General features: G+C 48.2%; 1 protein-coding gene across 3 annotated transcripts in view; it reads right to left on the minus strand.

Moving 5' to 3' along the window:
• The window catches only part of LOC146869110 (uncharacterized), a 71,011-nt gene that overhangs the window by 39,745 nt on the left and 8,906 nt on the right, over window positions 1-22,360 (minus strand). The window contains exon 1 of one of the 3 annotated variants that reach the window (XM_085611608.1): window positions 5,033-5,234. The exons of the other annotated variants lie outside the window; for them this stretch is intronic. The gene's annotated coding sequence lies outside the window, so the exon portion shown is untranslated. Of the gene's footprint in view, window positions 1-5,032; window positions 5,235-22,360 lie in introns of those variants that run through there. 3 annotated transcript variants of the gene reach the window in all.

Here is a 22,360-nt window from a genome sequence, read left to right on the forward strand (position 1 = left end):
ATCTGCATGTACTACTCTTAGAGGAATCAACCGTCCGAAGCAGAAGCGTATTGAAGGGTGCATGGGGTGCCACTTGCGATTGGCTACCAAGTACTTCAAAAGCGTCAAATTCCCTGGTGGTATCCTACATCAATAATCAAAGAAACGTTGGATGCCGGTCAAGAGCTCAGAACCTCAAAAGCTGTGACCAGCATCCCAACTATCAGAGTGACAACCGCCAGACCCGTTCCCAGCATCCCTGATGATCCCCTGTCTTCAATGATTTCATCCCCGGGCCCACAAAGTACCAAAGAAGAGTGAGCTCCCAATCACCTCATGGAACGTGGCCGGCCTGAAACCCACCTTGACACCAAAATGTGGACGAGCATTCCTCCAAAACAGTCACATCGTCTGTCTACAGGAAGCTTGGGCTTTAAACCGCCCCACGTACAAGCTTCTTCGGCAGGCCATCAGGTGGCCTTTCAACTTTCATAAAGCAATCGGCCAAAATTGAAGTAACTCCATTCAACCCAAACCCCCCGGGGCGGCGAGTAGGGCTAATGTTCTGCCAGAAGGCCTTTCCTCTGCTCCTCCTTAATTGCTACTTTAACCCTAAAAAAAATCCGAAATCACGCACGACTGACTCTCTTTGCACTAGTGTAGAAGAAATTCTTGCGTCCCATCCCTCCCACGAAGTAGTGATTGTGGGAGATTTTAACACTAAAGTGCCTCGGCAAAGATCCCAAGAAGGTACAAATGACCAAGAAACTGGAACAAGTTAATGGACTAGTTGCCTCTTTCAGTTTAATGTCGGCGGATCAAGTGACGTCACGCCCCGTTTCTGAAATCATGTCCTGTTCCACATTTAAAGGTATATCGACAATCGATTATATTTTTATGACTGTTGACGCCCGTTCCACTCTGCACAGGTGCTCAAATGGCATAGCGGCCTTACTAACAACGACAACAACTTAACTGGGGGGGGGGGGGTGATTTTAAATCAATGGGACACAATGATCAAATAACTGCTTGAAACCATCGTGGGCACCAGGTGCTGCCATCATCCTCCAAGGCCACCCCGATCCATCCTCTACAAACAGTTGCAGAAGCAGGAAATTCATTTACAATGGAAGAACCTAAGGAGAAGCCACCACCTATGCAGGACCGACCCCACGAGTAAAAATGTAATATCAGTTAAAGACTCGGGGAAAAGCATATTAATAAAACGGATGGGGAGCCAAGACAGCTCTGCAAAACAAGCATTTGCAATGCAATAGGTCTCGCATTTACGCGACTGAGCTATTGAGATTGCAAATAACAACGCCTTTTATTTTTGTTTCTGAAACATAAATAAAAGGTATTGTCATTTACAATGCCAATAGCTTAAACTCCCGTAAATGCGAGACCTATTGCATTGCAAATGCTTGTTTTTTATAGCGCTTCATCCCTCATTTCTGCGGTTTCTAAGTGCTGTAAATAAGATGCCACTGTTTCCCCATTTATAGTAAGTACTCAGCAGCTAAGGAGTTGGGCGAAAGGCTAGTATGTCATGTTGTGTTCATGTGTTTTTTTTGCCTGCCTATCCCAAGGTAGCTGTGTACCTGATAGCAGGGGTTCAACGCATTGGTGGGAGAGAGGGGGTGAGTTTAAGATGGAAAGGGAAGCTGCACCCAGCCACAACAAATCAGTGGGTCAAAGCGTGTGCTGCAGATATCAGTGCACAACCTTATAAGTCAAATGCCAATGTCTAGTCGCCCCATCCCCCCCCCCCCTTCATTTTTCAGGATAATAGATATGTTGCAATCTGTAAAGCGCATTCAGACTCAGGAGGGAACAGTGCGTGATCGATCGTTGCTTGCTGCGACAGAGTAGGTGTTATGCACGGAGTAAGTATATCGAAGGGGGACACTGTTCCAAGAGTCGGTGTGAATTATCACCCACTCGTCAGGAGGAGAGAGCAAGAGTAAAAGAGGGTTTTGAGAAAAAGAAGAAAGAGAGAGAGGCAAATGTGCATCCCCGGTATCAAGGAACTGGTCCCGAAGGGGAGGGTAAGGTCTTGCCTCTTGTTTGCCCTCACATCTCCCGAAGGATGTCATGTTTCATCACTGGGCTTATGCTCCTCGTCGGGACGGCGCTGCAATGTCCGACGGGACACCTATTGAAAGGGTCACTTTTACGGAGGTCTTGTAAGAGAAAAGCAGACAGGCGAGTGCGGGTATGCGGGCTAGATCCGGGGGTGGAGGGAGCGAAGTGCGTGCTGTGTGAATATAAAAAATTAAAAATACCTAAGGGTATCCACAGGGAGACTTTTAATTACGTGTTTCCCTTGGTAGGATAAAAAAACCACAAAGGTTGGTGGGTTACTATGGGGCTTAATGTGCCCAAGTAACTGTTACAAGGTCGACATGTTTCACGCCTAGTGTGTCCACAACAGGATCAGTGGCGTTTCTTCAGTACCTAAATGAGGCGAGGTGGTGCACGTGAGAGGTGGGGTTCCAAAGAGAACGGTAACCCACTGAAGTATACGGTACTAAAGGGTTAACCACATGGCCAGTGCTATTGGTATAGTGGTTGAAATCTCGATTCGTAGATTTTCCCTAAAAAGAGTTCCCTTAGAGCAGAAGAGCATGGCTAGTCCTTGCTGATGGCCTGCACCTTTTTGGGGTTGCGTCGGGTCCCGGCTCAATCGCACCTACCCTGCATCAGCGGCTGCCTGCTAGGTATGGGTCTGGTAATCGTCTGCTTTTTCTAGTCTACGTGCAGTCCAGTGGAGCCCTCAGCAAGGACTAGCCTAGGGGCGCTGCTCCCCTGCTCTGAGGGTACTCTTTTAAGGGAAAATCTACGGCAACATCGAGCGAAAGACACGTTGTAAATTCCAGTTAATTGTTACCTCCAGAGGGTACGTGGTGCACTCCAGACGTGACCCTTTATGACAAGCGTGGAATGGCAACCCATTCATCCCCCGCCACCCTCACGGCCACAGGGGTGTTTGCAGTTAAATACCTCACACTTCCTACTTGTCAAAGCGAAGATCCAGATGTGGCCACGAGCTCAGCAAGCATAGTTTAGGGAATAACCGGGACATGTTCATTATAAAACAAGTGCAACTATCTTCCTCTTCCTGTTGCTTTAAGTACCTCAGGTTGAGCCCAAGGGGTCCTACAGAACAAAAAAGCTCCTCCTGGGCCTGGTGCCTTCTCACCCTTGAAGGTGCAGAGAGCGTAGACCAGTTATGTTTCATTCAGGATCCAAAAGCAGCCTTTAACTTATACAACTTACCCCTCAATGACCATAAGGCATTCTAAAGGCAATGACGTTGCAATTGACAAGGTTGGCTTCATCCACAGGATTTAGTTGGTGGTGTGTGCATTATTAAATTAAAAACCAGCATGGACAATGCCAATAAATTTGACGCTTGCATTCGAGTCCTGTCAAAGGCAACTCAAAAATGCCTGCTGCAGTGCAAACTCCCCCCCCCCAAAAAAAATATTCTTTTGTTTGTACAATGCAAGGAAAAAATATGAAATCAGTGTGTGATGACAGTGTACTTTTCAATTGTAAAATAGTCTGGCATGAATTCCAGTGGCCTTAGAAGAATACACCCAAAAAGCTAATAGAAAGCAGCTGAAATGGAACTATTTTGTGATGGACTAAAGATGCAAATAACAAGGCGGAAGCCAAAGAGCTAAGGGTTCCCAAGCCATCAATGGCTGAATGAGCCTGAACCAGGGACAATTAAAGTATGTGTGGAATGTAGATTTGTTCGCCACCAATGGTTCAAGCACCAGAGGAGCAAAATCTGACAAAATCCCAATTATTGGTCCACTTGTAATTCGCAGAGCTTCCCGATTTAGGTCTTACGCTCTGTCATCGTTTTCCTCACACAAAGTGGCTGCGTTTCATCACAAATGCTAGCTAGCGCTGAAAAAGGGTGTGCGGTTGCCTCATGAGTTAACTTTAAAACTATACAGATACTGGTAACTTTTTTTTCCTTGAAACAACTAAAACAACTGCCCAAAAGTCCAGATTTTGATGCTAACCAGTGGGCAGTAGGAGTTCTGGGGGAGGGGGATACAAGAGAGGTGTGTGCCATATTAATAACAAGTTATAAAGTGGTGCAGGAGTGTTTTCCTGGATAGGTCACTGCTCCAGGGTCTCCTCACCTGTACATTATTGTGGCAGCTGTCATTATCCGCAGTATCTGGCGTGTGGTCACTTTAATTTGGGAAAGGAACGGGGCCCCTGCTAAACTGATACTAAGCCCAGGCGGGGAAATTACTCATTTGAAAAAGCGGAACAACACCGGGCACAGTGTATACAATCTATAAAACACATCTCAACTCTAGACAAAAATATATCAATTTTAAACTAGAAATACAATCATTGATAAAAAAACACATGAGCTAATTGTAAAAAAAATTTAATATTCTTATTTCTTTTTTTTATAGAATTTCTTTTTATAAATAAATAGATAATCTACACCGATACAAGATCTAGATTATGTATGTAACCACATATGTTCTCTTCCTATAGACCCAAGGAAAAAATATATACATCTGATGATTTCATAACTTTCAATTCATATTGATATACATAATATAGTTTGCATACATCGCTTATTCTTGATTATACATTCTATATTTTGGATCAAAGGCAATAGATACTAGACAATCAAGTATTGACGGCTTGTTAACAAACAAGTACAGAACATTCAAAAATGGCGGTTTGTTGACATCCAACGCGTTTCAGCTAGGCCTTCGTCAGTAATCCACTCATAGTGGTATACTCTTGAGCTTCTCGATGTGACTATCCTCAAGTAAATATGGCTGCAGGAGACCTCTATCTTGACTTTAAAAAGACTTATAAGAAAGTCTTCTTATCTGTATTGTTTTGATCTTACATGGGTAATTACTTCTAACTGTGTCTCTCTATGGGATGCTGTTCAATAGGCTGCAGCCTGATGATAATACTTTCTATGATATTTCTCACTTTTCAGTTTTCAATGTTTAATGCTTCTTCACAGTAAGTCCCAATGGCTTGAAGATCGGTTTACCTTATGGTGATCAGAAAAAAATGGGCCAGCTGACACTTGGTAAAGACAATGGTTCTAAATTGACGCTCCTTAATTGTATGTCCACATGTGTATGTCCACTGTCGGTCAAAGGTTCCATGCTCTTCTTGGAGTCGACAATCGAGTGTGGTCACTTTAAGACATAGAGGAATTCTGTACCATCCTCTAGACTGCTTGGAGTCGACTAGAATGTCAGGTGAAAGAATACAAATGAGAAAAAACAAAAAGGCACAGCAAGACTAAACAAGCAGGTTTGCGACTCCAAATGTTGCCTGGGAACAGCAGAGTTTCTGCCCCAGGACAGGAAACAACGTGTGCCCAATCCTACACTGTAGCCTTCTGAAAAAATAACAGAAGGCCCAGTTGCTTTCTACTGGTCAACAAAAGGATGCCAATTAAATCCACTGTAGACACTCAAAATATTCAACTCGACTTTATATGAAGACACACTAAAGGTCAGGCGAACTACTGTTTGAAGCAGCGAGCTTCGTTCTTATGTGGTGTGAATAGTGTTTAAATGACTGGCCAGGCAACAAGAAATGCTAGTAAGTGATGGTAAATTCATTGTGCTAATATCGGACAGTTCTTAAAATTAATAGTGCACCCAAAAATAATCCATAATCTTCTATAGCCCATAAAACCGGAGGTATGCAGGTGGTTCCCCACATCACCCGGTGATTAAGTGAAACAGTATTTAATACATATAGCTCAACCCAATTGCCTACCAATCTTTAAGATCTAGTTATTATGCAGAATTTAGATTTTTTTGATTTTTTTTTTTTAGAGTTTTATATAGTGCAAACTCGATTTGAAGAGATTAGGTATCAGAGCGCTTTATATGAGTATCAGTTTCCTTAAAATGGACACTCTTTTTTTTGATAGGCGCAAAGAGATTAGTGATTTGCCCAGAATCACAGGATGTTGAGCCGAGATTCGAAACCGGGTCCCCAGCTTCGAGGTCGACCGCTCTAGTCTCAAGGCTACTGCCTCACCCCAATTAATCCCCAAATGTTTCCTCTAGATTGTCAGACATGGTGCAACAGGCACTACTTACAGGGGCGGCCTTAGGCATGTGCAAGCTGTGCACCTGCACAGGGCCACCAAACCCCCCAGGGGCCACCACGAGGAATCGGATACAATACATATTCGTGGTGGCCCCTGGCAGGGATTTGGCGCATGAACGACTGAGGCGTGCTAAATCCAATGTGATGCACGCTGAATGGTTGTTCTTATACTCTTTTCCTTTCTAACCCAGTCTCGTCTTTGTGTGGGGTCGGCCTTGTTTCGGGCTCTTCTGGTAGGTCTTGTGCTTGTTTAGAACTTTTTTTTCCAGGAGAATCGAGCTTGTTTTAATAGTCCAGATCTGGCACCTCCGGAGGCTCGCATGCGCGCGCATGCGCAGTGCCCGCGAGTCCCGCAGCGAAGGGGTTACAGAAGCACCACGCATCACTGGCGGCAGGAGGGGTGGCAGCACCCGTGCCCGGCGTGCAGCGAGCAGCACCGAGACCGGCCGAGGCCATGCACCGGCGCGCCTAGAGACCCTTGGCAGGAAAGGCCGCCTTGCAGAGGATAGCATGCCAGTGTGCAACCTTTGGTGCCAGCTGCGAGGTGAGCAGCCCGAGGGTCAGGGCATGGGGAGGGGGAGTGAGGAGGTCAGCGTGTGCCACTGCAGAGTGAACCCGAGGGAAGGTGAGCCAATGGACGAGGGTGTGGCGAACCCTGGGGAGGAGGGCAGATCAGGCATAGGAATGTATCCCAGCCCGTGGGGGTGAGGAGCCGGGGGCGTGGGGAAGGTTGGGTGAGGATGTTATTGTAGATGGTGTGTGCTTTGGGTCTGGGTGGAGGTAAGCCATGTGAGGTGGCGAGCTGGAGGTATTCTGGTGGTCATGGGAAGGGAGGGCATGATGAATCGTGAGAGAGAGCCTCTCTCTCACGATTCATCTCTGAGAGGGCGCGGGTCGGAGAGGTGGTCACCGTGCGCCAGGGGTAGGGAGTGGTACAGATCGGCGCTGTATGTTGAGGGAAGAGTGAGTCAGGAGTGCAGGGGCGGTGTTTACTTGTGGCTGAGGGGAGGCATGGTGACTTTTGGAGGTGTAACTTGGGAGGCACGGTCGTATGGGGGGAAGAGGAGAGCAGGGTACGAGGTGTTAGACGTAATGTTAAGGATTCATTAAAATGATTACAATTACTTATCAACAATCATGAAAACAGAGTATGAAGCTGATACTTGTGATCTAATGAGTGGATCTGCCTGCACAAATCTTTTAAAACATCGAGTGTTCGAATGTACTTGGCATTTGGTTATGTCTGTTTATATGGTGTTGAGGCAGACATGAAATGCAAGCACCTATGGATGGACGCCTGGAATAGGATGGCAGTGCCTACCCATGTTAACTCAATCTAATGCCCTTTTGCAGAGACCTTGGTAGGAGACTGGCTTCTTGATCATTTCTTTAATTACATTCCAGTGCTTGTCATGTGACTAGCAGAGAAAACTAGTTTAACTAGTCCTCAGTTTGCAATTGGTGAAGCAGCCTTCTCTGTCCATACTAGGGGCATAGTTACCATTGGTTCAGCAAGTACAGTGGTACTGGGACCCAAAACCCTCAGGGGCCCATTGAACCCTGATAATTGCTATATTTTACTTCCTGAGCAGCAGCCAAAGGGGCCATTTTCCTTGCTTATGCCACGGCCCATGGGGTCGTTGGTACGCTGTGCTAGTGATTCGTACGTCTGCTTGAAAGTTGTCTCCTGACTGGATGTTCCTTGCACATTAATTTTGCTTCAGTGAACCTCTAGTGCCTTTTCATAGCCTTAGGACTCACTGTAATTAATCCTTGTTTAATAGGTGCTCTGAAAGCGAGCAGAACTGGTTGCTGGAATATGGTACTATACAAGAAACCTTAATTAAATATATTGTATTTTGTCTTTTGACAATGTGTTAAAGTGGACGAGTCTTTGGTTACCTGTAGGCTGTCTTCAGGATCAGTTAGTGACGTACTGAGACAGGTCTCTGTGTGCCATGATTTCAAGGTAGCTTACTCTCTTCCTGCTAAGGTCACTTCCCAAATAGATCATGAACTATTCTCCAGGCTCTACTGTTCTCAGTGGACTGAGAAAACAGACCTTGTATGCCAAGTCACATGATCTACCCTATAGTTTTATAACACTCTTCAAATAAACCTTCCATATGTGGCTAGTCCTCATAATGTGTCATACATGTAGTGGGAAGGGTAATTACTATCAATCAGTCAGGGTTTGTAAAGCTCAGCTGCTTCACACATAAGGGTCTCGAGGCGGTGTGGGATTCATGCTGCTGGATCATGCTGCTTGTTGGTTGAACAGCGAGGTCTTGTGGTTCTTCCTGAACTGCTGGAGTGATGGTGAGGCTCTGAGGTGCAGGGGGAGGGTTTTCAGGTCTTCACTGCCAGGTGGGAGAAGTAGCGGCCTCCACTGTTTTATTAGCGGCTGCATTGGGTGGCTGCTAGGGAGATGGTTCTGGAACATATTTTCCTGGCAGGTTGGTGGAAATTCACTTGTTCATTAAGGTATGCTGGTCCTTCATTGTGTAGTCCAGGGAAGACATGGCTTGGCAGTTCGGGCTGGACTGTTCCCATGAGGCACAGGGTCAAGGCTGATTTGTTTATGGCCATGTCTGAACTGGGGTGGTGTGGTGAGCAAAAAAACGATGGATTTAGGCCCAGATCTCTGTACTGGGGTGAATGTATGACATTGTTCTGCATTCTGTCCATCAACTGTTGTTTTTGCAAGAAAATAAAAATGACACATCAAAATCTTTCAGCAGCTGATTGTCTTCTTTTTTTCCCTACCCACTGCTAGCCTCGCCTGCTGCATTGTAAGCAAAATGAAGAGAATTCGAGTACACAAATCTGGTTATTCGAATCGAAAGAGAAAGGTGGCTCAGCAGGCTTTCGTAGTGTCACAGGAAGGAGCAATCCTGAACTTTATCACCCAAGGGAAACCTAAAGATGGAGAATCCTCTGGCCAGAGTACTGCTGATGCACTCGGTAAAACAGGCGCTGACGACCATAAAGAAGAACAAAAAAATGATGATATCCATGAGCAGAATGATACTCATGAACAGACCAATGAAAATGAACAAGGTGACTCTGAAATTGATACAAACATGCAGCAATTACCAACTCAGGATGAGGATTATTACAAAAGACCCTCAGACAGAGAAACTGAAACATCATTCATCGGTCCATCAACATCTGGCATTCTGAAGGAGGTTCAGAGTTTACAGACGGATGATGCTGGTATTGAAAAGGAAGCCAAAGAGCAAGACCATGTTACAGACCCGTGTTCTGAATATGATTTATGTGATTGGAGGGATCCTACTTTGTGGCCGAACTCTCTTACGGACGCGCAACGTGTTTTTCTTGTTGAAAGGGGTCCCTCCAGAGACTCAGATTCTAAAACAAAGTATCCAAGTGATGAGCACTCAAAAAGTAAACGTCGTTTTTCTGTTACCATGTTACTGGTCATCTAACGCCTTTTCTGGACGTTTTATTAAAACACCTTCCTGAGCTCCGCCCCGCCCGGACCCCCTCTTCCGGGGCCCCCTACCTGCGCTCCCTGCACAGGGCCACCAGGAGGGATATTTGCCAGAAGGCAGAGTGCAAAGCACAGATCATGACTTGAAACAAACACAATGAAACTGCCTCGTTATTTATGGAGCCATCTGACGCGCAGTGAGGTCACTGACGCAGAATAGTCAGGCAGTCTAGGGATGTGCAAACCCATAGGGGGCACAAATCTTGGTGCAGACGTTATTCATCGGCACGGCTGAATTTCCAGTCCCCAACAAAAATAAATCACCTTGAGTTCGATATGTCTCATGGCAACACAATTTCTAAACAATTGAAAACATAATACAGATTATAAACCCACTTCACAATACCTGGCAGCCACAAACTGGTCTGCTAGAACCTGAGCAGCCTTGCACACCCGCAGAACAGTTTTGCATTTCTCTCACTTGGAATGCTTTGAAAAGAAGTAGAACTCAAGCTCTTCTATTCATGGTATTGCGGGAAAGTAACTGAGCAAATACACAAGTTTGTCTTACTGCTGCCACGGGACCATTTACAGGTGCCGGGTCCATGGAGAGGACACAATTCTGAATCTCACATACTGGGATACAAGTCGGGTAGATGAAACACTATTGAGGTACAGAAAAATCGAATCCACCTCAAATATACTAAAATCAACTTGAGTCCAAAGGGCTTGGTGGCCATTAAGCATCTGCACATCGACCAGTGCCCAATATGGAGACAATTAGGGTGAATGATGTCTGGATGAAGAAGTATGGTACTCCCACAGAAGCTCAATGTTGATGGAAATCATTGTCTAATATATGTCAACAATCGACTATCATTTGCTCGGGCCTACTACTTGGGCCTTCCATCACCGACTTACAAGATCTCATTTGGGTCTATACCACACACTGATCTAGAACGCTGTGGGTTCAAGAAAAACAGCAGGACAGTGAATTACATGTACAATCAGTTTAGTTTATAGTGGAATTTTAGTGAGTGCATTTTTCAAGGTACAATTACGTTTAGCCAAGTGACTGGGCCATTTACAGTCTCCTCATTAATGGCCCTATAATGAAAATGTCTCACAACTTGCAGGGTAATGTTATCTACAGTATGATTATCTCAAAGATTTATTGTGTCTAAAGATAACCATGCAACGTAAAATGCTAACAAAGCTGCTCGGATGCATGTTAAGAGGGCAGCCATATCAGCATACCGCATTGAGGGTACCTATTCACCTAAAGATGGCATTTTTTTCGCTGGGTAAGTCTTTGCAGCTCTGTCCTGGCTTTTTATAAAGATATTAGCATTCACTTATCTTTTTTGCAGCTACTAGCATATAAGCTGGCTATGCCGTTTGTGTGTGCATGTAAAATATGAGGATCTCAGTATTCAGCCATTCATGCACCGCATGCTAAGGATGGTTCGCCGCGCCTTCTGATCAGTTCCCAGAGTAGAGATGCAATTGGTGCAGGGCGAGTTATGATCACAGTATTCAGGAAGTTATTCTTCGATGGACCTGCCAAAAATCACTTTACAGAACTCAAGCCAACTCCTTTCTGGCTTTGAGGGCCCAGCTTCCAAACACCCACCACCCCCCCACCAACTCCAACCACTTCGACTTTCCACTCAAGAGCACTTGAGGGTTGACAAGACTTTTAAATTCAGGAAGGCATTAAAAGAAACACAAAAGGACAGTGTAAGTGATTGTGGAGAGTTCTTTCACGGAGGCCTCTATGCTGAAACCACCTCCATTTTGTGTTGTGCAGTTTCTTCCTACCAGGAAAGAGCCACTTACAAATGACAAGAAGTCATGTTTCCGTTTAAAAACGTAAAGTTTTCTTACATTAGACGGAAACGTGTATGCCTTGCTCTATCACCTCTCAGTGACCTGGTCACATCCGGACTAGCATCAGCAGTGACGTACAGAGAGAAGTCGCAACTCCCGCGATGCAGTTCCTCATCCCCTCTCCCCACCATTTTCACCCCTACGGTGCTGCACATGTTGGACCGGCATTCAGTGCTCAAATATTACACAACACCAACCTCTTGGTCCCCAGGCAGAAACCACAGGAAGAACACATCTAGGCAGCAGATTGTGAAAAATTCCAAAATTGCTCAAAGCACATCTATCCAGTAGGCAAAACAAATGATTTGAATGCGGGGGAGGAGGAGGGGGGGGAGGCTAGAAGGGACGGTGGGGATGTACGAATTAAGGGATAGTTGACGGAGGCCATTCATAGAAAGCACGTAAGATCTACATTCACTGGTGGCACCCAAGCAGAGGTTATTAACAAACACAATAAAAACAGAATTCTCCAGTGATATGATCCTATTTGGTTACCAACTGGCGACCTTTGGTTTATTAAACACAACAAAAATCCTTGGGTCCAAATTATCTGAACAAGAAAGACACACAATCACAAAGGCACTACACCAAACTCCCCACAAACCTAACTGGGGGATAAATCCCTTTAGGACGAAATCCCTCGCCCTCCTCTGGTGGCATGCTTCATCATTTGAGCGAAGTGATCCTAAAACTGGACGGTAACATTTCACTTCACACGTACGGTTTAAATCCATACTGCTTTTTAATCCTGACAACGAGAACTCCCGAATAAAGTAGGTTTGGTTCTCTCTAGCCAGTTTTAGCATCACTTCACTCACTTTAACTTTTCTTGTTTTGCTCTCACTCACACTAGAAGTCTCATTTGGAGGATCTAGCAGAGAGGGAGGAGCTCAGGGATGGTTTTCAACTGCTCTAACTGGATCTGCTAGATCCTCCAAATGAGACTTCTAGTGTGAGTGAGAGCAAAACAAGAAAAGTAGCCCTCAGAGGAACTTCTTCTGGGAGGAGAGTCCCAAATGATGAAGCATGCCACCATAGTAGGGTGAGGGGAGAGTGAGTGTGAGAGAGTGAGTGTGAGAGAGTGAGTGTGAGAGAGTGAGTGTGAGAGTGAGTGTGAGAGTGTGTGTGAGAGTGTGTGTGAGAGTGTGTGTGAGAGTGTGTGTGAGAGTGTGTGTGTGAGAGTGTGTGTGAGAGTGTGTGTGAGAGAGTGTGTGAGAGTGTGTGTGTGAGAGTGTGTGTGTGAGAGTGAGTGTGTGAGAGTGAGTGTGTGAGAGTGTGTGAGTGTGTGTGAGAGTGTGACTCTTGTTCAGATACCTTAGACCCAAGGATTTTTGATTTGTTTGATTTATAGATAACATCCCCAATCCTTTGGAGGTCTTGAAAACTTTTCCCTAGGACCCTCCCTCCATTGTATTTTATTTAGACCGTTGGTTTATTCCCAGATCCCTGCAGCAGGTGCTCAACCCACTAAGCTGCCTTTTTATAAGGTTCTGAAAGATTTTGCAAAAGGGTGCACTACAAAAATGCTCAGGTACTAAAGAGGAAATCAACAACATCTTTGATAGCTAAAGAAATGCATAGGATAGCACACAACTTTGATAGATCCAAGAAAGACATTGTGGTAGTCTTGAACTGCATTACACCGAAGGCACATCTCTCAACGCGCACACAAGATTTTAAAGTGAGCAGAAACACACCAAGTTGCATTAACATCACTCAACGTCTTGCTGACTTAAGAGGGGAGCCATCTGTTTAAAGACCCAGCTCCAAAGGTAAACCACGGGCATCTAAGTGAATACACCCCCTTTTAATGCCCTATTCACACACAATGTGCTGGCTAGACTGGACGTAATCCCATTTTGCTGACTGAAACCAAGCCTCTTTCAGTTACTCTTATGCAAGTGACAAGACCAATCAAAAAAGCATATGTATCACAAAACATATGCATCACATTCATGGAGTATGGAAAGGAAAATTTGGGAGTTACAGGACAGTAAAGCAAGGCAAGTATCCAGCCTCCTTCTACACCTCTCTGTAAGCCCCCACCATGGTATTGCATTGAAAGAGTTCTACACAGCACGCAACATTCCTCTAAGATGTAAATGGCTTAGAACAGGATTAAAAAAAAAAAAATTACAAAAGGATACTGTTCAACAATTCACACACCCCACTGGGTTCTAGAATATGTTGCGATATACAGACAGAAATGGTCACTTTTGTACCAATCCTAACACGGTGGAAAAAATAGTGATCCTTTGCCCAAAGTCACTTCATGAGCATTGTAGAAGGTGCTGGCTAGGCCCCAAGTGACACTTTTTTACAGGCTCCAGTGAAGCGAGCGGCTGCGCAGATCTTTCATACAGGCACGGTATTCAGCAGATATTCCCAGGGAGGGCACAAACATTTTCTTATACATGTAAAGTAATATTGTACCCCCAACCCATCGACTCCATCCCAGCGTAGAGTTGGTATCACCCTAAATAGCCACCCAATTAATTCCCAACAGCCGACAACATTGTTTGGTTAGATCAAAGCTACAGACTGAGATCTTGCAGAGTCGGGAAAGCCTGGAGACTTCACAGATCCAATAGACATGGGATTTGGAAAGCAGACCTAAACTTAACTGACAGGTCTATTTAATATTGACAAATGGTTTCTTGTTGTTTTAAGTAAACTACATAAACAATAATAAAGTGCTTGTGCTATCTTCCTTCAATTTTCGTTGTCCTAAATTACTCTATGTATGATGAGCAAGCAATTGCCACAGGTCAAGATATCTGTATTCAGTGTATTTACTGCAAGGTATGCTCAGTGCATACAGAGATTATGAGACCAGTACGTTGCAGGCCAGTTGCTGTTTTGGTAGTTAGTACTACATCATCAGCGTTGGCCATGACACAAATTGTGGTCCCGCCTAACTTTGGTGGAAATTGAGGCATTTCTTGTGGACTTGGGCCTCAAAATTAGGCCTGGGTGTGAAATTCAGCTCCGCTCGCAGAGTTTTTCACACTCTGTGCTCTGCGTAGTGTGCGGGGTTCCGCAAAGCTCTGCAGAACGGAGTTTTTCCTCGCTCGTGCTCGCCTACGTAAAGTTGGCAAGCATGGAAAATCTTACTTCAGACCACCTGCTGGCGAGATTTCTCAATGCCGGAGGTAGTGGATGATCGCTACCGCTCGCTTTGAGAAACTTTCCGTTCGTGTTGAGGAAGCTGCCGCTCGAATAGAACATCTACATGAGCGGCAGAAAGAAGCGGCGCCCTCTTGCGCTGCGCATGGTGCAGTTTGCTGTGATTTTACAGCACAGGGCAAACACCTGCCGATAAAAGTCAGCACGAATTGCGTGATGCTACGCACTCCGTCACTTGCAGAACTCCACGTTGAGCAATGGAGTTTTGGTCACATTCTGCGAACTCCGTCCAGGCCTACTCACATCACACAAATTACACATTCCTCCTCTACATAGACAGTAGCGCAAACAACAGAGCTGGTTTCACTTTGCTCAGGAATGGAGCTAGAGAACTTCTGCTATCACAGAAGATTACTCGTTTATTTAGGCGTTTTGTAGGGCGCCCCAGAATCGAATAAAGATTGAAAGGGGTGTCTCGCATCCACTATCTATGTAAACTCGGATTTCTTGCACATAGCCTAAACTCCATGTATGAAGTACTGTGTAGAAGTCCTCCCTTTTCAAACCCCCTCCAGGTGGCGAGTCGCCCCTCTCCGCTTCCCCACTCTGCTACCCTAAAACACCACTGACAACTTTCTTGGGTGCCTGAAAAGGTCGCAGTTTTATTAGCATGATAACAACTTACACATTTGTATCACATTGATCGTGGTTATGTACATGCTGCATTATTATTGTCCTTGACCCAGTTCTAGCAATCACCTAGGCGAGGAGGGGACCCTTTTTGCGTTCTGTGCTTCCGGGTCTAGGCTTCAGCTTGCTACCGATTTGGCGGGTCTCCGTTTGGACCTGTCCGGGCTGCAAGTGCCGTCCCGCTCGCCCTGTGCCCTTTCGTGGGCCCTCCCCTCGCCCAGAGGTCCCTTCCGGCTGGCATCCCAAGGGCCTTTTCTTGCGCATCTGCTCTATTTTCTTGCGAGTGGGTCCTTTGCTTTTTGTCTCCTTCTGAGCCCCTGCCGTGAGGCATCCCAAGGGTCATGAGAGAGCATTACCTCTAAACTTTGCTGGCGGCGTGCCGCCCTTTGGCTTGCTCACTGCCCCTGCCGTGCGGCATCCCCAGGGCCCTGTGAGAGCCTCACATCTATCTTCTACTGAGTTCTTCCCTTTTGTTTGGTAATTTAGTTAGTTTAGCTCCGCCACGCTCCCTATGGTTTCTCGATCAGAGGGAGCTCCCCCCAACCGCCCCCTGCCTCGTCTTACTGTCATAGGAAACCCCTCTGCTCCAGTACCCCTACAATATTCAGCAGAAACATATCCATTCCCACCCCTGTGAGGTGTACTCCGTCCTCGCTGTGATACCCCGGGGATCTTAGGTTTATGAACCCATGACGGACGAAACCCCAGCCATTGGCCTTGCATACCTTTGCCATAGTAATATTGAGCTTTCTTCTGGACTTTTCCACCGCTCCCAGGTCAATTGCCCTCCGCCATGCGTTCCGCGCTATGATTTCAGAAAAAATTATGTCAGCGGGGCGTACCACGCGTGCCACCGCCGTGAGACCCTTCTGCATGTCTTCTAGGAGTGCCCTCCGCCCCATTGCTGCCAAGTCATTCCCGCCTAGGTGGACCACCACTGCGTCTGGCTTGCTACCCCGCTGCAACGCGTCCCGCACCGTGTGCAGCAGATGTTCCCATTTCATCCCGGGACGCCCCCACCATTCAATGTCGGTGTCCCGTAGCCATATTCCGCCAAAGTCCCATCTGGCCGCTGCCCACCTCTGCGCCCGCGTCACGTAAGAGTGCCCCACGATCCACACCTTCCTTTGTGAAGCGTTTGGACCTGTAAAATAGGGGTGGGGGGCGGTGGGGGAGAGGTGTGGGCTTAGTACAGTGTTGGGCGTATGTACCGCTTGTAAGCGCCGGATGCCCAACGCCCTATCCCCTTGATTACCCCCCCGCCCATACCCAGCTCTGCCGCCGTGGTGGCCGCCCCAATTCTAAATGAGTGTGACCCATATTCCCGTGCAGGAAGCCCCAGCGCGTCTAGGGCCTTCCTCATTACTGCTATGAACTGAAAGCGGCTGAGGAACGACCCATCCCTGTGTTGAAAAAGCGGCCCCTTCCTCCCTTGACCGCTCTCTAGATGCCTTTTTAGTAGACAAACTGGGCAGTGCTCAGCGTCCTTCGTGCACTGCAATCTGGTCGATATCCCCTTGCCCGTCTGGTCCGTCTTGGACCTCCGCAGCAGTATGTCCATGTGCCCTTTCTGCATGTCTACCTCCCCTCTATGTATGCATGCCGCTCCTGAGTCCACCACTGAAGGAGCTACCACCTCGCTGAGCCTATATGCCCCGAAGAATGCTACTGCGAATGCTGCCCGGAATAATGTGATTTCATGTCGCGATGAGCAGATCCCGGCCAGGGTCCCCAGCATTGCCTGCAGTAATTTGAAGTGGATGGGGCGCCTGGCGTCCCCTGGTGCCCGCTGTAGCCTACCCCACCCTTTCATAGCCATCCGACACTCGAACGCCCTTGTTGGGTCCTCCCGCCCTGCCATCTTTGTATAATGCGCTATTGCACTTAAATGCGCTTGTGCCCAGGTTTTTGACTTCCCTTCCCGGAAGGCCCAATCTATGAATCCCAGGATTTCCTTTTTATGGGCCCATTGTCCCTTCTTTAGTCCTGTCTTGCCCCTAAAAGTCTCCCAGCACTTCCTGTAACGGCTGTTGGTCTTAGGGGCCAGTGCATTGTCCAGTAACCATTTCAACCCGGTTCCACCCATGACCACGCTTCCTCCGGCATCGGGGTCATCCGTCTGTCTGCGCCTGGGGCCAGCTTCCTGAACTTCTCCCACTGGAAACGAGAAATAGCATCCGCCGCTAAGTTTTCCACACCCTGAATGTGCCTTGCCCTTAGCGCAATGTTGCCTCTTAATTGGCAGCCCACTAGTTTCCGCAGGAGGGTCCCTACAGCTGGGCATCGCGCAGCTCCTGTGTTGATTGCCTGCACCACTGCGTGGTTGTCTGACCATAGCGTGATTTGCCTATTTGCTAGTTGGGGGGCCCAGATGTGGAAGGCTACCACTATGGGAAAAAGCTCTAACAGTGATATGTTTGCGGTCAGCCCGGATGCGTGCCATGCTTCCGGCCATTCCCCTGCCGACCACGCCATCCCTAGGATTGCCCCGAAGCCGTACCCCCCTGCTGCGTCAGTGTAGAGTTCCAACTCGCTAGCCGGGACCCAGGGGGCCCGCCATATTAGGGTGCCGTTGAAATCTGTCAGAAAACTCTCCCATTGGCCCATGTCGTCCCTCACTCCCTGTGTGATGCGAACCCTGTGATGCCTCTGTGTTACGCCCCTCGTGAGCCAGGCCAGCCGCCTGGCGAATGGTCGCCCTGCGGGAATTACCCTTAGGGCAAAGTTCAGTTTCCCTAGTAGCTGTTGTATCTCTCCCAGAGTCGCCTTCTTTTGTTGCTTCAACCTCTTTATGTCGCCGAGCATGCCCTCCACTTTCTCGGCTGGCAGCTTGCATGTCCCTGCCACTGAGTCTAGCTCTATCCCCAAGAACGTCAGTTTCGTTGTGGGACCCTCGGTTTTATCCTGAGCTATCGGGATGCCTAGCTCCCGCGTCAACGCCATGAAGTTACTGAGGAGAGTGGCACAGTCCTCCGTGTTTGCCCTCCCCACAAACAAGAAGTCATCCAGGTAGTGGACTCGCCCCCCTCTGGGCGTCCGTTGACCCAGCTCCCATTCCAAAAAACTACTGAAAGCCTCGAAATGCGCACAGGAGATCGAGCAGCCCATTGGGAGACACCTGTCATAGTAATAGCCCCCAGCTCGGGGAGGGGGGGATTTGTGGCTCCACTGGACCCTGCGTCCCTTTTTATCCCCCCCCCGGCCCCTATGCTCGCCCCCTGATTGGGGGGGTGCATGCCCGTGCCCCCCGGGCCAATCCTGGCCGCGTTGGCCTAGTCCCCATGTAAATTCCCGGAGGGGGTTGGGCGGGGGAGGGCCGCCGCCCCCGGATGGCGTTTTGACCCGGGCCTCTAATGGGTCCGGCTTTGCCTACCCGGCCCGGGTTCTTACTTATAAAGGCAGCTGGAAGGAGTGTTGGGACTTCAAATACTGCTCACTGTGCCTGGATGTAGGCACACTTGCTCAGATCACGGCCCACACATAGCCATGTTCAGAATAAAAGTTAGCAGCATGCCGTTGGCGACAATACTAAATAAACAAGCATGAGAAGGAATCAAGACTAGGCAGCCTGGCTATTGGACTATCATAGCAGTCTGTCGGGGGGGGATCCTGAGAATAACCTTCGGCCCCTGCACTTTATTAGTATTATTTATTTATTTTGATCCCCCCCCCCTCAACTAAGCACTTAAGGGTGGCCCCAGTCTGGGTTCTCCTCAGCTAAGCATGTGATTTAAACTATTATTTGTGACTCTGCCTTCTACCAACCTATATACATCTCCTGCCTCTTTGTACCCATCTTGTATTTTTCATTGCTTACTTTATCACTGCTTTCCTTTTCCTCCCTCATCCTTTCTGCTTTTCCCTTGTTCCCAGTAAAAGTCTAATGATGAAACATAAGACCTGATCCCGCAAAATGAGTGCCGGTGCCCACAGCTGTTTGTGTACAAGTGCCAACAACCACCGGGAGAAATTAAGCACAGTTTGGGGATTATTTGCGCAGGCCAGCACAAGCTCACGGTAGGCGGAGCAGGAACAGGCAGTCTAAATGTTTGTAACACGATGACTCATTCTTCTGACAGAATCACAAAAGAGTTACACCTCCCCTCTACATACAGTTTACTGCCACACACCACATACTTTACAGCTAATCCGGTGTTCCTCAAATCTACCCGGGTCAAGTTGAAGGTCAACCTGAATAAACTAATTTCTAGCAGGAGTGTATCCGCTTAAATACTGCGCTGAACTATTTGCCGTTGCTTGTATGACATCATAAAAAGACACCCCCGTTACAGTTGTGAAGTCGAATCCTTGGTTGAAAGCGGCGATAATGGGCTTGATAATATGCTCTATGGAATTCCAATTGAAGCCCATGTTAAATGTGAAGGACATCTGACATGGGCTTCAATTGGAATTCCATAGGGCATATTATCAAGCCCATTATCGCCTGGCTTGATAATATGCCCCTAAGTCTCTAGCAGGAGGGATGAAAACACAAGCATTTGCAATGCAATAGGTCTCGCATTACTGAAAGTTTGAGCTATTGGCGTTGCTAATAGTAATGCAACGCCAATAGCCCAAACTTCCAGTAATACGACACAAACGCGCTTCAGCATGCTGTGGTGGGAGGCGGGAGGGGTCTGAATGCGCCGCCAACCGCAATCTTCCAATTTCAGTGGCCTTGCTTATAGCTATAAATTCAGAACGACAAGATTCCTCAACAATGCAGCCACATTCTGTCCTGCTGTCTCGTTCATCACGTGCAACCTTACTTCTAAAAGAGCTGCGCAGTAGCCATTAAGCGACAGGGGGGCTACATGAAAACAATAAAAAGCAGGAACAAAACAGACACCTGAGCAGAAATATTTGACAAACTAATTATAAAGCAAAGTCACGGTGCACTTAGAGACCCTTAAAATCTGGATTGAGATAATTGTCTAATAAACAATAAATGGGGAAACACAGCTGACGGGGCTTAACTGTTGAGAAAACTTCCCGATCAAAGCAAGAAAGGAATTCGTGACGGTCTTACTTGCATATTTCCGAACTTCAAGCGAGTTTTCCAGGTAGGATAATTGCTGTCGAGCCGTAGCATTGGTTGTGCAGAATTCACGAGCTTTGCCTGGCACCCCCTTTGTCGTTGGCGTGTACCACAGCACGAGGGAGGGTGTTAAGTGTGAACACTGGCCGGGGGCAGGTGGAGGCACAGACGGGGCTGTGGAGATCAGGACGCCCGGGAATGTGAGACGGGGCGGGGGTCTAGAACTACAGGGAAAATGCCCGGCACTTTCTGACGGAAGGGATAGTCTGAGGGCAGAGGTCGGGAGGTGACTGACTTTCTCCCAGCCTTCAGAGAGATGAGTCGTAGGAGCACGACTGCGTCTGAAAGGCAGTCGAGTAGTGACATCGGAACCCACCTACCCTCCCCACAATAATAATAACAAGCGAAGTGTGTGCACCCGCGTTAGGCGTGTGTGCGCGCGCGTGTGTCTGTGCGTCTGCGCGACCACAGACCCCGATCGCTGCGCGTGCCCTGGTCTGTCTCCCTTGGGAGCAAACACGGCGACAATAAGTCTCGTTGGCGGCAGCGCTTCGCGCTGCAACGCCAGCGAGACCTAAAAAGGAATGGATAAAGATACACAGGATGCCTACGTGAATAATCAAAAGTACCTCATTCAATGAGGAAAAATTGAGTTTATGAAACTGGATGAGAGAGGCACGTATCTGGCCTATCCTACGCTTGCCACAAAACTTTAACCTTTTTGGACAAACAAGGGCAAACAAGGGCCCACTGAGCCATCACCAGCGGGCCAAGAGGAGTTAACCTTACCATGTCAATCAATCAATCAATCAATCAATCAATCACTTATAAAGCGCGCTACATACCCGTAGGGTCTCAAGGCGCTGGGGGGGGGGGTGCCGCTACTGCTCGAACAGCCAGGTCTTCAGCTTCTTCCTGAAGGAGAGGTGGTCTTGGGTCAGGCGCAGGTCGGTCGGGAGGGAGTTCCAGGTCTTGGCGGCCAGGTAGGAGAAGGACCTTCCTCCTGTAGTCGCTCTTCGGATGCGGGGGACGGCGGCGAGGGCGTGGTTGGCTGATCGGAGGTGGCGTTTGGGAGCGTAGAAGTTGACTCGGCTGTTGAGGTAGCTCGGGCCTTGGTTGTGTAGGGCTTTGTGTGCGTGGGTGAGGAGGCGGAAGGTGATTCTCTTGTTGACGGGGAGCCAGTGAAGGTCTCTCAGATGTCCGGAGATGTGGCTGGATCGTGGGATGTCGAGGATGAGTCTGGCTGAGGCGTTCTGGATCCTCTGGAGTCTCTTCTGGAGCTTGGCGGTGGTACCGGCGTAGAGGGCGTTGCCGTAGTCCAGTCGGCTGGTGACGAGGGCCTGGGTGACGGTCTTCCTGGTCTCTGTGGGGATCCACCAGAAGATCTTCCGTAGCATGCGTAGGATGTTGAAGCACGCCGAGGAGACGTTGTTGACCTGCCTGGTCATGGAGAGGGAGGAGTCCAGGGTGAAGCCCAGGTTTCGTGCATGGTCCGTCGGTTTGGGTGCGGTGCCCAGGGCGGGAGGCCACCAGGAGTCGTCCCAGGCGGAGGGTGAGGAGCCCAGGATGAGGACCTCCGTCTTGTCCGAGTTCAGTTTCAGGTGGCTGGACGTCATCCACTCGGCTACCTCTTTCATCCCTTCGTGCAGGTTGGCTCTGGCGGCGGCGGGGTCGTTGGTCAGGGAGAGGATCAGCTGGGTGTCGTCGGCGTAGGAGATTATGCTGAGGTTGTGTTTGCGTACGATGGCCGCGAGGGGGCTCATGTAGACGTTGAAGAGGGTGGGGCTCAGAGATGATCCTTGGGGGACGCCGCAGATGACTTCGGAGGCCTCTGACTTGTACGGTGGTAGGCGGACTCTCTGTGTTCTTCCGTCGAGGAAGGAGATGATCCATTCCAGCGCCTTGTCCTGGATTCCGATGTTGCTGAGGCGCCGTACTAGGGTGCGGTGGCAGACCGTGTCGAATGCCGCGGAGAGGTCTAGGAGGATGAGGGCCGCTGTTTCTCCATTGTCCATCAGGGCTCGGATGTCATCGGTGGCGGCGATGAG

The sequence above is a fragment of the Triturus cristatus genome, chromosome 1_1 (assembly GCF_964204655.1).
Source record: "Triturus cristatus chromosome 1_1, aTriCri1.1, whole genome shotgun sequence".
NCBI classification, from domain to species: Eukaryota; Metazoa; Chordata; class Amphibia; order Caudata; family Salamandridae; genus Triturus; species Triturus cristatus.